Genomic DNA, 12,930 nt, shown 5'->3' with positions numbered 1-12,930 from the left:
TTGGGGATCTCCCCCGTCATTGAGAACCACTGCTCTACATCTAAGTACCAATTTACAGGACGTGGGATAAAGTAGTATGTTAAAGGGTACCAGCAGGACACAACCAGCCAAATGGAGAATGTGGGAAATTCTAAAGGACAGATGACCCAGCTTTTTCAATAAACACAAGGTACAGGGGATGTATGAGAAGAAGGACTATTACAGTTTCAAAGCCCTTTTTAAAAAATCAACAAATGCAACATGTGGATTTGTTTGGATCCTGATATAAATTGCAAAAAGGATATTTTTGACACAACTGGAGAAAATTATGGACAAGTTAGGTATTATGACACCAAGAAATATTGTTAGTTTTGTGAGTGTGATAACAGTTCTGTGTTTACATTACTTTTTAAAGCTTTCTGTTAAAGATACATATTGCTGTATTAATAAAGTGGTGTGAAGTCTGGTTGCAAAGGAAGAAGGTGGGGGATAGATAAAGCAAGAACATCAGAACAAGGACAATTATTGAAACTGAGCAGTGGGTATGTGGGTATTCATGTACAGTCATCCCCCCTTATCCACAGGGGATAGTGGATAGTACTGAGCCCTAGTCATACATACCTATGATAAAGTTTAATTAATAAAATAGGCATACTGAGGCAGGTGAGGTAGCTTAGGCTACTACTATTGACCTTCTGATGATTCATCAGGAGGAGCGTCCGCTTCCCACTGCAGTTGACCGTGGATAACTGAAGCTGCCAAAGCCAAACCACAGCTGGGTGGAGGCGCTAGTCTACTTGCTCTCTACTTTGTGTATGTTTGAAATTTTCCATAATAAAAACTTAAATGGAAGGAATAAAACCCAAGAAATGAATAAAGTATGGCTTACTGGGAAGCACTTGGACTGGGAGTCCAGAGTTCGGGGTTTTGTTCCCAGCTGCTCTGCTAACCAATCTGGTCGTTTTAAGCAGGGAAGTCACTTCTCTGGTTTGTAGGATGAAGTTCGTGGGTTAACAGATTTCTACGATCTCTTCCAGGTGAGGCTGGCAATGACTCCAGGACTTGCAAAAGTGAATTGAGTAACAGCCCCGAGGACTCAGCAATTTCAAAAGTCTGAATGCGTGGTGAAGACGCTGGTGATGAGCTCTGGCCCCGGATTCCCAGATTCCCTCCTGGGTCCCCTGACTAGCTTAGAAGGAGCCAGATGAACTGCATTGAAAGGTTGGAACCTTCTAAGTTAGAAAGCACCTCCTCAACAAGGCTTGCGTCAAACCCCCTCTCTTTAAGCAGCTGTGGCTGCAGTTTGAGTAACTTGTCAGGGAAGTGTGAATTACAAGTCTGTATTACAAAAGTGTTTATTTTCAGCCTTTCCAGAAAACAGTGAGGAAGAGGGAAGCATGCATAAGAAAGCAGCCAGCATCTGAGGCAGAAGTTTGCTTTTCCTTATCCTCTCCCTCCGCCTTTCCAAGTCTTTAACCACAGGTCTAGCCTCCCCGCCCCCGCAAACCTGAGTGAAGCCCTCTGTAGGTTTGGAGAGGTAGAGCAAACAGGAAGAGGCCAGGTGGAGAGGGGCGGAGGAGCTCAGAGGGGCAAAGGCACAAAGGAAGTCCCGGCCTCCCATCCCGGCCAACCTTCCCCGCCCGGCCTGCTGCAATGAAATGATTCACATGGGACTAATGGCGCAATGCCACAAAGGAAACCCTCATTAGAGAGACCTCCCTGAAATACCCTTGGAAACAGCATCCCAAAGATCTCTCTGGCCTTGCTTTGAAGAATGCAGAAGACTTTCCTTGTCACCATTTGTAGAGCATGGTCCATGGTGAAGGGAAGGGGGGAAGTCACACCAGTTCCCCTCCCCTGTACTCTATCCTGGGCCCCAACTAAAACCTCAGCTTCTCTCCTTCAGCCTGTCACAAGGGCCTCCCCACAGTCTTTGGCCTCCAGGGTGGCCTTCCGGAAAGCAAACCTGCCCCACCCACTGAGCCTCCTCTTTAAGATATTTTCACAAGCCCTTCTTGCTGTGGCGATAAAATCCAGTGTACAGGACCTCCAGTAGAAGCAATGAGTACTAATGATTTAAAAGCATCCTCACAAATCTCAGGAGCTGCATGACTCCCTTGGATGAACCTAGAAGGAGCTTCTTTACAATATTCAGAGGCCATGCCTAGGGGCAGGACACAGGAATCCCACCCAGATGCTGGTGCTGTTTGCTTTAGGCCTGGACCTCCTGGCCTGTCCAACTCTGCATCTCTCCAGTCTCCCCAGACCTCTTTGGTACGCAAAGGCAGCCACCCTGCAGAGAATGCCTGGAGAAGGACAGCCCCAGATAGTCGATCCCCCAGCCTGAGGTGGGGAGGAAACACAGCAGCCCCAGGAGGGATGGGGAGATATATTCCCAAAGCCTTGTCCACCTGAGTCATCAATCAAAGCAGCTCAGCACATAGTGCTGAGGCAGAGGGAAACAAGGATCCTGAAGGGTAGAGAGAGCCTTAGGTAGCCTGCAGCAGGAGGTGAACCAGGCCACTTCTGGAGATGAAGTGAAAAGGTCTGAGGTAGCTTTATAAGAGAAGGTTTAAGTGCACAAGTAGCAAAGGAATAAATTCTCCTGAGAAAATACTGAAACTATTTCAGATGAAGCTACTGAATTAGTTAGGGTGTACTGAATTGTAACAGAATGCCCTAACACAGGTGTAAGCAATAAAGACATTTTAATATCTCAAGTAACCAGAAGTTTGAAGTAAAATAGTAATCTGCCTTGGAACAGCAAGAAGATGTCAGAATGCTGGACTGAGGTCTCCACAGTTCTGGCCTTTCTCTCGTGGTCATAAGATGGTTGTCACAGCTCCAAGCATCACATTTTCAACCAATATCACCCCAAGACAGACAGGAAGGGGAGAGGCAGAACTCTGTCCACTACACTCTCTGGTATTAGAGCAAACAAATACTTCCTATAAGTCATCAGCCGACTAAGTCACATGCCTACCTGTAGGCCAATCACAGGCAAGAGGAGTGACATGACTATACTTGGTTTAGATCATGATTCGATGCCCGGACCTACCTTCCCTAAGCAAATGCTGCCCTTCGATACCTGAACATAACCTGAATTGTTAGCACGGAAGAGTTGGGAGGTGGGGGATGGGAGATGGCTACTATTAGGCAACAAACAGTGTCTACCACTACTGAAGTCCCCTTTGTCTCCCTCAATTTGAGCCTCCTCCCACCCTCCCCCCAGTGCAAACCACTATTAGCATTCCAGACTTTACGTGAATATACATATATATACACACAACACACATTAGACAATAGGCTCGGGGTATTTCATAGACGTGTGTGTGTGTGTGTGTGTGTGTGTGTGAGATAAACTTGCTATCCTCCTCCAGGCATCTTTCTGCAATTTGCTTCACCATTCAACGATATGTCTCAGTGATCCATCCATGTCAATATTTATTGATCTATTCTATTTTTGCAACTGCTGCATGGTGTTCCCTAGTGTAAACATATCACAGTTTATTTAGATACTTCCCTATTGATAGCCTCTTGGTTGTTTTTAAAGTAGCTTCTAAGCACTTCCATGGATGAATGCACTGGATAGTCTCCATTTTCTCTGCTCTGTGTTCGGATTGCTGATCACTATAAACAGCATGAACTGGCCCTCTTGCTCTCTGGCATCTGGTTGGGTGAAATGTCTGTGAGTAGCAGGAAATCAGAGAATGTAAGAGAGAGAAGTTGGAGTGTTATTCCCCTGGTTCGTTTCCTGCCACACTGCAGATCGGCAGGGGCTGTGTTCCTCTACCAAGGCCACAGCTCCTCCAGGGGATGCCCCACAGCTAAAGCTCCCAGGGGGTTCCAGTATCTGCTATTACCCCTTGCTGCTTCAGGCCCAAGGGTGGTAACATCTCTCCCTGCTGTTGACAATCCTTCTGTAGGTGCTGTTTTCTGTACTCTAACTGATTTAGCTAACTACATTCATTTAAAAGAGCAAGAACCATGAAGACCCAAACTTTTGATGCATGGCTACATTTGTCCACTAATTTGCCTCATCATTCCTCCCAGCATCACTCCTTCCCAGCTTCTACTTTCATCTCCTCTCTGTCACTCGGTCCCTGTGCAAGCAGCATCCCAGATGACCCCCACCCTGATCTGCCTGGCTCCTGGACTCTACTGTGTGTGCTACACTTTGAGCACACTGGGTCTTCTTCCTGACTGATCTGTCCTTGTGCGGGGAACCCACAAGATCTTTAACTGGCTGCTGCTTAATGGGAGCCAGAAAACATTCTCAGTTCTCACAGAACAGGACCAGGAATATGCATGTGGTTCCCAATGACAGGAACATTCCCCCAGGGACTGACAAGAGCCCAAAGGCCCCCTCTCAGTCCTCTGAGCTCCCTTACACACCACACACCTCACTTCATGTTTCCTTTTAAACTCAATGCAAAGTTCTCTATGCTAGGCTCTGAGATGAGTTTGGAAACCAGTCAGCAAAGTAGAGCTTTGCAGAGCTCCTAGCAAAGTAGGTAAGAGTATGGACTGTGAAATCCAATATATTAAGGTTCAAAGTCTGAGTCTACCACTCAACGGCTGAGCCACCTTATTTAACTGCTAGTGCCTCTGTTTTCTCACTGTAAAATTGAAATTATAATATTACTTACCTCTTAGGGTTGTTTTAAAGATACATAAGATATATCTAAATATATACCTCAGAGGCCTTAAAATAGAGCCTAGTCCAGGGAGAGCCCTCCATACATGGATATTTTTTGCGCTCGCTCTCTCTCTCTCTCTCTCTCTCTCTCTCCCTCTCTCTCTCTCTCTATATATAATATAAGTATATACTATAATATATAAGTTGCTGTGGAGGTAAAAGAAACCATGGTCCCACCCTCTGCCATCTACACTGGAAGATGAAGAGAACATTGTCGTCACAATGAACAACACAGGTGACCCTGTATTTTTGAGGAGCAAGTTACATGGTGTAAATTCCAGTGCAATAGTATTGGAATGGTTCTTTCACATACCTGACTTTTCATGTTGCCTGACAGGTTCTTGATTGTAAGCGCCAGGCATTAATGCCTCTTGCATGCCCAGGGCTTGGCACACAATAGACATTCAAACACAGTCTGTCTAAATACCCAAGGAATGCTTGGACCACATGTTAGAACAAGCACCTTGTTCTTTACAAAGCACTTTGAAAGTGAAGCACCATTTAATCCCCATAACAACCCAGTAAGATAGTTACTATTGTTATCATCTGGACTTTCCAAAATAAGGCAAGTGTGGCTCAAAAAGCTTAGTAGCTTGATTGAGTCCCACAGTCAGTTTACAGTAGGGTTGGTCTGGGACCCATGGCCTTTGACCATAAATACAGAGCCTCCTTCCATAAGGACCACAGAAGCCCGTAAGCTAGAAAAGTCTATCCTCTGCTTAATGTCTTTTTCTGGCCTCCAGGGTACCGTCTTTCTAAACCTTTCTCTGCTCTCTCTAGCTTATACTGCTGGTTCCAGATTCTTCCTTTAGCTAAAGGGAATCCAATTTGTTAGGATTTCTTTTCAGGGAGGCAGATACTCTCCTGTTTATCCAAGTCCCTATCAGACATATAAATGCATAATATAGTCATTAAACTCTGAAATACATGACACAGTCATAACCGCACACAAGCTATTAAAAAGCTCATTACCTTCAGTGTGAGATACTCCCCATGCTATGACTCTCTCCTCACAGGGCCAGGACAGAACGTTAGCTCCCCAGTTAGGGGAAATGTTTTATTTTGCCTAGGAATCCTTCTAAAAACAGTTGTGTTACTGATCAATCCTAGCTTATCTGTATGCTTCTGAATGCATTGGAAGGCAATATTTAAAAAATTGTGTATCATAAAAAACACTGCACACCCTTTGGGGAAAAAAATCAAGCAAAATGAAGTAGGTAAAGTAAAAAGTGAAAATGCTCAAGGAAATGAAAATACAAGCCACATACTAGGAGACAATTTTTGCAAAAGACATATCTAACAAAGGACTGTTGTCCAAAATACACAAAGAACTCTTACAACTCAACAATAAGAAAATGAATGACCTGATTTAAAAATGGGCAAAAGACCTGAACAGATATGTCACCAAAGACAATATACAGGTAGAAAATAAGCATATAAAAAGATGTTCAACAACATATGTCATTAGGGGATTGCAAATTAAAACAATAATGAGATACCACTTACTATACACCTATCAAAATGGTCAGATCCAAAATGCTAACTGCACTAAATGCTGGCAGGGATCTGGAGCAATGGGAACTCATTTGTTGCTGGTGGGAATGCAAATGGTACAGCCACTTTGGAAGACAATTTGGCAGCTTCCTACAAAACTATACTATACTCTTACCATACAACCCAGCAATTGTGCCCTTTGGTATTTACCCAAATGAGTTGAAAACATGTCCACACAAAAACCTGCATACGGATGTTTATAGCAGCTTAATTCAAAACTTGGAAGCAAACCAAGACGTCCTTGCCAAAACTTGGAAGCAACCACGATACCCTTCCAACGTGGGTTCATCGACTGTAACAAATGTACCACTCTGGGGGAGGATGCTGGTAGTAGAAGAGGCTGCAGAGGGGTGAGGCAGGGGTTGTACGGGGAATCCCTGCGCCTTCCCTGCAGTTTTGCTGTTAGACTAAGAGTGCTCTAAAAATCAGTCTATTTTTAAAAGTCACTTTTAAGGGCTCGCCATGCCCTGTCCCACTCCCTATGTGTAATTGTCAAACGTTTAGTGTATTTTCTTCCAGCCTTTTTTTCTTACACACACATAATGTGTATGTATATGTATATGCAAGAGCTTTTTTAAAGGTCAGCACAAGCTATGTATACACAATAACAGTGTCTTGTTATAATCGTGGAAATACTTCAAAGTACCTGCTTGTTCAAGATAAGGAATAGTTAAGTAAACTATGACATATGGTTAGCTGGGCACTGTCTGATGGAAACTGCTTTGGACTTGAAGGTATTTAGAGGAGGAGGAGGAGGAGGAATGGTAGCGGTAACAGGTACTGGTAACAGTAGTCATAGCTATAGTAGCAGTTGTAGTAAGAATAAAGTAGTAGTAGTATTTAGAGTAAGTAGGAGTGGAGTAAAGTCATAGTAGCAGCCGCAAAAGCTGTGGCAGTAGTAACAGTGGTTATAGTCGTAATAGTATTAGTAGTTAGAATAAAGTAGTAGCAGGAGGAGGAGGAGGAGGAGGAGTTGTGGTGGTGGTTGTGGTCGTGGTAGTGGTAGTAGTAGAGTCAGATAGAACTGGATTTAAATTCATGTCTTGCTATTAAACAATTACTGAGCACTTGCCAAACCTTAATTTTTCATCTGTGCCACAAAAATACTAGTACTTACTCAAAGGGTTGCTAACCAATTAAATTGAGAGAATGCACATAAAGTCCTCAGCAAAGTGTCTGGCACCTCATAGGAGCCCCCATCAGCCACAGTCCCTTCTCAAGGGTAGACCCTTGTCTTAGTGATCAAGCCTGGCACAAAGTCATCAGTAAAATAAGTGCTGGCTGAGTTGAACTAGAGTAGAACATTAAACCTTTTTCAAAGCAATATTTAGAGACATACTGTGAAATTCGGGACTTCAAGCAAGACAAGATTGAACAGAGAGAATGAAAGGCTGACGCAACATTGAATGGTCTGCAGGAGTTGAGGTCAGGAAGTCCACGCTCTCTGGAACAAAGAGGAAGGACCATCACAGGTGATCTCAACTGATCTCAGTACCAAAGAGGCAAGTCCCAAGGGGATGCCAGAGTCTGCGGCAAGACTGTCCATCTGCCCTGGCAGTGAGGTTTTCTCTGTGCTGCTGTCATGGCCCTCTGTTGACTCAGTGAGAGAGAGAACCCAAACCTGTGCCAAAAAAAACCAAAAAAACAAAAAACACAGAAAAGTAAATTCTGATAGAGGAGAAGGGGAGAGTAAGCTCACGGTCAATCTACACAACACTGGAGAAACATTTTTTAAAACTGAAACAACTTTAGTTTTATATTGCAAATAGATACGTGTCTATTGTCAGGTTGAAAATCACCCACAATCTTACCAGCAAGCGAAAGCCCCTGTTAAAACCTTGGTCTTATTTCCTGTGGATCTTTTTCTATGCTGCAAACGTATGTCATACATATATCATTTGGATAAAATATTACATATGTGCATATATGTTCTCCATACATGATATCCTTTTATCATGGCAATAAATAGTCATCCATGACATCATTTTTAATGGCTGAATAGAATTCCAGCGTCTGGCTAAACCATGCTTTATGTAACCAATCATCCATTGTCAGACACTTGGGTCATTTCCAAAATCTTGCTATTATAAACAGAGCTGCCAGGAACTTCCTCAGAGCCACGCAGTGAACTTCTGATCCTCTTTCACAGAAGGATGAAAGAGAACAATGGGCTATTTGCAAAAGTTGACTTCAACTCCAAACCACCATCCCCTTTTCTCCACCCCTGGTGATACCCTGTCCTCTGGAGTCCAGCTGGAGGAATCCACGGTCAGGACCTTAGATTCTTGAGGATTTGCCCCACACCCAGAAAGAGTGTCTGAGCCTTTCTGAACTCATATAATTAGATGTGAGGGCCCTGAAACCAGGCCAGCGCTAGCCCAAACTGGGAAGCAGATGAAAGAAGTCTTGGCTCCCTTTCAGCTCCCTCTTAAGTGTTTCCTTTCCCTAGTACTGTCCAGTCCTCCCAAGAGGCAACTGCCCAGCACCCCAAACCCCTGGGTCCTGCTCTCAGCATCTGATACCCTAATTTCTACAGCTGTGATAGCAGCCAGGCTGGAAAGGCCACACCTTCTGGTAATGTATACTCTTCAAGAAGCTCCCTTTAACATCTTGAGTCAACCAACATGCTTTGAACTAAACACTGCCATAACAAGTGACACAGACTGGGGGGCTCGAAACAACAGGAAGGGATTGTCTCACGGTTCTGGAGGCCACCAGTCAGAAATCAAGGTGACAGCAGTGTTGTGCTCCCTCCGAAGGTGCTAGAAGAGATACATTCCTTGCCTACTCCCGTGTCAGACAGTTGTCAGTCATCTTCGGTATTCCTTGGCTTGCAGCTGCACCCTGCAATCTCTGCCTCTACCCACCTGTGGCCCCCTTCCCTGCATATCTGTGCCTCTGTGTCCAAATGGCCTTCTTCTTACGGGACACCAGTCATACTGGATTTAAGGCCTACCCTCATTCCGCATGACCTCATCTTGACCAATTACATCTGCAGAGACCGAGTTCCAAATATGGTCACATTCTCAGGTTCTGAGTGGACATGGGTTCTGGGGGGAACTCTACTCATGCCCCCCCCCCCCCAGTTCATGCTCTGATAGAGACAACAATGAATATTAAAAAAAATCAAAATTGCAGGCATAGAATTATGATTACAGCTTTAAATGGACCAAGAGGGCTAAAATATGGGGGTATGGGGTGTGCTACACCCCCAAGTCACCCTGTCGTGTACCTCCTCGTCTGGCTATGCCTATGAGCCAGACTTGCAGCAAGCCTCCAAGGGACCCTCTCAAAGTACCTGTGGAATAAGGAATACTTCTTGAATTCTCTCCAGCTCTGTTCAAGAGCCCGTGTTTTTTTTTTTCCTCTTTTTTGTTTCTTTTAATGTTCATTTATTTTTGAGAGAGAGAGAGACAGAGTGCAAGCAGGGGAGGGGCAGAGAGAGAGGGAGGCATACAATCCGAAGCAGGCTCCAGGCTCTGAGCTGTGAGCACAGAGCCCAACGCAGGGCTAGAACTCACAAACTGCAAGATCATGACCTGAGCTGAAGTCGGAAGCTTACCTGACTGAGCCACCCAGGTGCCCCCAAGCCCATTTTTTTCTGACCATAGGTTCTGGAGACAGTTGTGTCAGGGAGAAGACAGACTGTAATGAAGAACATAGATAGAAAGGCAAAACGGCAAATCTTTCCCAAATTTACTGTGCTTTTTGTACATTTGTTCCCTTTTCCTCTCAGGTTTAAGAAGTAGGAGGAGGGGCCCGAAGCAGCACTAGCCTCTTTGAATCCCTGAGCTAGCGTTCTCCTGCCCTGGCTGCTTACTGCTAAGACAGCAAGGCCGCAGACTCCTGGTGAGACAATTAGGCCCGAGCCTTTCTCGCCAAGACCTCAGGCAGCAAGCAATCCCTGCATTTCCGGAGCCGACCTTCAGCGCAGCCAGGATAGGGCATGGCTGGGATTTGAGAGCCATCCATCACAGCACATCCCTTGTAGAGGCCACAGGGTCCTCTTCAGAGGCATTTGCCCCAAAGCTCAATCCTCTCCTTAGACAACTTTAAGGGTAATTATTATGTGCCTCCACCAGCTCTCACAGATGACAGGAGTAACTCACAGCGAGTGTGTTCATGGTCCATACCCCACCTACAGTCCCCACACTGTGCCCAGTGGAGACTCTGACCCTGTCTCCAGCCTGTCTTCTGTAGGCACCTTTCATTCTTGGCCTGAGAGTTTTGACTGCTAGTGGAGAGCAGGATGAAAGTGCAGGAGAGGTCGGCCTTTGGGAACAACCCTCAAGCAATGAGTAACAGGAGATGGTGAAAAATGCCCCAACTTTCCTGCCCTTGGGAGGAGGAGGGGCAACTCTGAGTTGTCTGTCTCCCAGAGGTGTCAGCAGAGCTGAGCCCCAGTTGCCCGCAGTGGCAACCTGTTCATTAAAGTACTGTAGATTATCTCTATCTCCCCTCCCCAGGCCCTTCCCTGGGCTTCGTAGCATCTCTTCCAAACAAACTACTTGCACTCAAATTCGTGTCTCCAGGTTGGCTTCTGGGCACTCAAGATACACAGTGGCATTAGCATGAATTTATTTCTCTGTTGGGTAATGAGCTCCCTACAGACAGGCACCAAATGTTATTCTTCTGAGCACTCACCATTTGGTCCCTGCCAAAGGTTTAATATGCATTACCTCATCTCAACTGCACAGCAACCCTTAGAGTCCAGCACTAACATTATCCCATTTTACAAATTAGGAAGATGAAGCTCAGGGAGCTTGAGTCACTTGTCCAAGGTCACACAGCCTAGAGGAAGGAGCTGGGATTTGAATTAAGGGGGTCTCTCTTTGGCGCTTACACCATTAATGATTAATGTCTGTGAAAGAAACAAAGATGCTAGCATGCAATCCCTGCAAGCATTGGTCCAAAGGGCTCAGGACCAGCTAATTTCTCGAGTGGAGATAGAGGACATCAGAGTGTCCTTCTCCAAATTTCCATGAGTCTTTTCTCTATTCACTTATTGACTCAAGGAGCATTTATTGATTCCTCTCTGTCCAAGGCACTGGATGAGGCCCTGCGCAGGTTACAGAGAAATGCGAAGCAAATTCAAGGGGCTTTTTTGTTCGACATCTTAGTGAGCCTGCAGTGAGGGCAGCTGTTCTCTGAGCTTCACTATGCTACAGGGACAACACGAAGAAAGAGGCTGGAAAGTCGCCCAAGAAAGACAAAGACCCAGTGAACAAATCTGGGGGCAAGGCCAAAAGGAAGAAGTGGTCCAGAGGCAAAGTTCAGGACAAGCTCAATGACCTGGTCTTGTCTGACAAAACGACATATGACCAACTCCTTAAGGAAGTTCCCAACTATAAGCTTATAACCCCAGCTGTTGTCTTGGAGAGACTGGAGATTCAGGGTTCCCTGGGCCAGGGCAGCCCTTCAGGAGCTCCTTAGTAAAGGACTTACTGAACGGGTTTCAAAGCACAGAGCTGATGTCATTTACACCAGAAATACCAAGGACAGAGATGCTGGTGAAGATGCATACACATGTCCCCCCAACTGTACACTTTGAAAGACAAAACTTTATTAAATCAAAAATAAGCAAATAAATAAATAAATAAAGCAAGCAAGCAAGCAAATTCATGGAGCTCATAATCTGCAGGGAGTGAGGGAGACACAGATAAGGCAGAAAAAAATAAATACCTGAAAAAATAAATTACAAGACTAGAGCTGCCATTAGGCAGAAGCGATGCATGGCCAAGTGAGTTGAACAAAAAAGTGCTATGTTTTCAAAGATGAGCTCCGGGAACTGGAGCAGAAAGACAACTGGGAGGAAGGGGGGCTTCAAGGTACTGGATGGCCAGAAGTAGGGACAGGGAGGGAGAGTGACATGGCAAAGACATGTGAGCAAAGCCACAAAGCAAGGGGATTCCAGACAATTTGCTTCATCATTCTGCCCTGCCCCCTCCCCCAAGTCAAAGCTAATTGGGGAGGAAATAGTGATGTTTCCCAGGAGCAAAACCAAGGTTTAATTGCCGAGGATTATGAATACATGGTCACTTGCAAGTGCTTTTCAAGCTAAGACATGCATAAAGGAATACAAACCACATACTAAAGAGGTCACCTTTCCTTCAGGTCTAAAGGCTGATTGAGTAAGTGTGACCTCCATGACTCCTGCTCTGAAAACTTGGCACCAGAGGACACTGCGTAACCACCCGCTCTCACTGTTGTGCTTGGATCACACTGCCTGGAATCTGGGAGTCACAAACTTTGGGGATTGAAGATATTTCCCTGAAGGCTTGGCAGCCAAGACCTCATTTACAGCTCCTGTTCTGGGAGAGGATTGATTCTTTGCTCACTTTCACCTTCTCCCCAGTGAGGGGGTGGGCAGGCCACACTGGCACATGGGGTGAGAAATGGAAAGCGCCCAGCCAAGGACTCTGCACAATTTGGTAGAGATCAGGCATGGAAAGCATTGAGGACTCTGGGCTACCATGGGCAGAACTTGCTGAAAGGACCTCACCCTTGGTGGAACTAAGAGCCCCCACTATCCTTCAACCACCCCCCAATTAACATACAGTCTAAGTAGACTCAATGTCTGCTATGCAAACACAGCTTCAAGATCTGCCACCAAGTCCCAACTAGTGGCTGCCCCCAGGCCTCTTCCAAATAGAAATTCCACAGCCACCATTCTCGCCAGCTCACCTGGGGCAGCTAGA

At 45.4% G+C, this 12,930-nt stretch overlaps 1 pseudogene; it reads left to right on the top strand.

Annotated features, from left to right (window-relative positions):
- Window positions 1-10,481: 10,481 nt before the first annotated feature.
- On the top strand, window positions 10,482-11,783 carry LOC113603126 (40S ribosomal protein S25-like; annotated as a pseudogene).
- Window positions 11,784-12,930: the final 1,147 nt, after the last annotated feature.

This window comes from Acinonyx jubatus, chromosome A3, assembly GCF_027475565.1.
Source record: "Acinonyx jubatus isolate Ajub_Pintada_27869175 chromosome A3, VMU_Ajub_asm_v1.0, whole genome shotgun sequence".
Lineage (NCBI taxonomy): Eukaryota > Metazoa > Chordata > Mammalia > Carnivora > Felidae > Acinonyx > Acinonyx jubatus.
The sequence above is the reverse complement of the archived record's forward strand: the minus strand, read 5'-3'. Positions and strand labels throughout refer to the sequence as shown.